Below are 3,951 nucleotides of genomic sequence, written 5' to 3' on the forward strand. Positions count from 1 at the left end.
ATTACATAGAATGTATAGAAACATAAAAAATTAAATAAATTCTTTGCTCCATATATTTTTTGATTATATAATTAATATTTATATATTGCAAAATATTGATATTTCAATTCGAAGTTATACTCTCTTAACAGTTTTTATTTTTTAAACTTCAGTAATTTCAAGTAAAGTCTTGATACAACACATTTATTATGTTGCAAGAAATAATAAACCATTTTGGTATTTGTAATATGATTGAAATTGCATTAATATGTCCAAATGTTTCTATTTGTTAAGATTGTTTTACTTATTTTCCAACAACAAAAATAACAGGTTATTAATGATAATATTATTGATAATTAATATTGTGACCAACAAATATTTTTAAAATCATTATAATTTGTTTCTATAATACACTATGATTGTCTTATAGCTTAGCTACAGCACCACTTGACATTAATAGCAACTTGAGTAAATAAAAAGGCTTAAATAAAAGTACTAAAACAGCTAAAAATGCTAAAGTACCAAAAAGCCCAATAAAACTACAAGTAGCTATAAAAATTAAAGTTGTGTTGTGCTAAATCATTAATCCAATCAGGTATATTTAATGCAACTTTTTTTTATTAGTTGGTCAATATTATTATAATTTTAAATATTGTCTCATAAATGTATAAGGTATTAGTCTTGCTTCTTATAATCAAACATTTTTGCAATCCTATTTAAATACCTAAAATGGTAATAGTATTCAAGTACATGGCTAAGTATTTTTAACTTGATAATTAACTATAATTGTCTTATAGCTTTAGCTACAGTACTACTTGACATTAATAGCAACTTATATAAATAAAAGGCTTAAATAAAAGTACTAAATTAGCTAAAAATGCTAAAGTACCAAAAAGCCCAAAAACATTACAAGCAGCTAAAAAATGCCCAAGTAATATTGTGCTAAAATATTAATCCAATCAGGTACAAATACTAATATTTTTTCGTTGGGTTGGTTAACCTTATTAAAGATTTTTGTTTAGCATTACTAGTTCTATACGGAACTAAAAGTTTTTCACTTGGCTTTATAAAAATGTTTATTGAATATCAATAATTACATCTTTGCAATATATTTAATGTTATATTATCAAAGATATAAATTTTAATAACTAAGGTGCAAGGAAAAGAAAAGAAACATACCTGATAAAAAAATTGTAACATATGTTTTACTGACTGTTACATGCTTTATTCCTTTTAAGTAGCTACCAAAAAAACCACAATAATATTATACATATAATGGTCAACAAATAACAAAACTATTACAATAATTGGCATTTAGAGAATTAGAGTACTACATAAACGCTGATACATAAGTACTAAAATAGCTAAAAAAAGCTTAAATACTAAAAGCGCAAACAGTACGAAATTTACTGAATCATGCCGATTTTATTGTGTCGAACGATTAAATCAATTATGTGCATATTTATTTAGAAGCACTTTTTCCAGCATGACCAGCTTTGTAATATTATGGCAGGTTTTAGAACAGGAACAACATATTGATATGTATATTAATGAGTATATTTAATGATTCTCTTTTTGGTAAATAAATACTTGTAATAATAATAATATTTTCTAATATGTATCTATAAAAAGATAATATAATTGGACCATAAAACATATTTTTATTTTCACACATAAAAATATGTTTTGGCAAATGTTGGCTCGCTGACCCCGCAGCAACAATTGTCTATTGCTTCCGAAAAATACATTATTTTTTGGATATGCAATACTAATGAGTCCATAATGAGGACGAAACAATATGTTGCTCATCAGATGGCAATATGTTTTTCTTTAATCAAATTTTCTTATAGGCACCATTTTAATCGCGGCCAACCAGGTGATTGTAACCAGATTTCAATTTGAAGGAAACACGTTTAAAGGGCTTGACAATGACAAGTCCATACACCAAACTTTGACCAGAAGAGTACAGATTGAGGAAAAAATTACATCTTCCTGGAGTTTCGGATTGCTCAAGATTTAATTATTGGTAAATAATTATATTTACTTGACATTTCTTCTAATGAATCTTACTACCGTTATAAAGTAACGTAAAGGATTTTATGATCCCAAAATCTTTCTTCTATTTATTTGTTTATATTATTTCAGGTCATTAAAATGCAAGTAAGACATAAAAATTACACCCCTTCTTAAGGAATAGATGTACAAAGATGTCAGCAAAGCAGATATTCCCTTTTTGTTGCACAATATTTAGTAAGTTTGTTGTAATAATTTTTAATAAATTGTCTTAATATTATTTTTTATAGAAAACCTAAGTTACATTTTCGTTTCGCAGCTTCGTCAACTGGTGCACTATTAGAACCGCAGGGGTATTTCCTGTTCACAGATTTATTTAACATAATATATATTTAAACTTTTCACTTAATAGTTTCTCGATTATAGAGCGTTGAACGTTTTTTTGAATTCATGTTATGTTAGTTTTCTTCGTTCCGGTTGGTACCATTCTTTTGTTCGTCATTTTATCAAGTTATGGGTATTCTATAGTATAATTCTTTTTGTTACCCATTTAATTAAGTTCTTTTTAATCATTGTATATCTTTAAGCATGTTGTGAAGTCATTATTCCATAAAACTCTTTTTCTCCGGAAAGTTTTATGGTCTTCTCAAATAACTTTTTAAAATTTTCGTTAGTTCGTCCCTATTTTCAGTTAGCACTGATGATCACTGGATGGCGAAAGCGCTCTGCTAAACTAATACTTTTAATTTTTGCTTTAGTTTTCATTACAAAGAGGTTTTCGTGTTACATATAAAAATGTCAAAATATTATTTAAAATAAAATTTTAAATAAGTTAAAATAAGTTTTTTGAAACTTTTTCTTAGTAATATCACAAATGTAATGAGAGAAAATTTACACTCTCGTTACATTTTTGTATATTTTGTGCAATATACATAATTTTAGAGGAAATTATACAAATTAACACAGAAATATTCTTATTACAGGCCCTTCAAATTGGAGAACAACCATGCATCTTAAACCAGAGGCCCTCCGGTGTCAACCAGGCCCAACTAAAGCTTCTAAACAACGTCTGCAAGAAATACGAATAATTTCAATATTGTATTAGCTGCATTAACGTTTTAGTAAGTTTTAATAATGATTCTATAACTTCTTTTTTCTCCATTTTCCATGATTGTATGATAACTAGAATCGAATCGTTTTAACGTGCGGATACCTAGTAATATTACTCACAACTTCTTTAAAAGACAGAAAGTTGTCATTCTTATAGTTTATTTAAAAAAAAAATAAAAACCATTTTTTCTAAATTTTTCTTGGGTTTTTTTATTAGAATTTGCCAGTTTAGGGCTTATATTAAAATTTGCCAATAATCTTTTTGAAAAAAAATGGTACCATGTGAAAAAATTAGTATTCTTTTATTTTTTTCACATTTTTACTAATATATAGGATTCTATAGCTGCGATTCAATTCGCTGGGTTTCTTTTATTTCTTATTCCCCTCCTGTCAATTCTTTTTATATTTTATTACTATTGGCTTTTAAAAATAAAACTGAAAAATCCACGAAAAAACTCGGCGGTCTTATCTCCAAACATGAATTCTTATAGGACCTAATCTTTCCCTTTATATTGTGGCACCCGTAGAAATCGTGGAATATTTTGTCATAAAGCTTTTTTACTAGTTTTTGAATGTTCTTTAACCAGAAAAAATAAATTTTGAATTCGGAGCATATTTTGAAAAAATGCTCATTTTGGTGCCTGATTTTGCTTCAAAATCGAAAAATGCAAAGAAATAGGTTTTACGTTCATCTTAGAGTAAAATCAGTAATAGACTTTTTTAAAGGTGTTCTGAAGTAGTACAGGATAGAAAAATAAAAAATTGAAATTTTTCCATAGGGCTCTTGATAATTCGATATTTATGTTTAATAGTTTTTTTTTAATTTTCTCCGATTCCATGATAGCTATA

Source organism: Anthonomus grandis, chromosome 24 (genome assembly GCF_022605725.1).
Source record: "Anthonomus grandis grandis chromosome 24, icAntGran1.3, whole genome shotgun sequence".
Taxonomy (NCBI): Eukaryota; Metazoa; Arthropoda; class Insecta; order Coleoptera; family Curculionidae; genus Anthonomus; species Anthonomus grandis.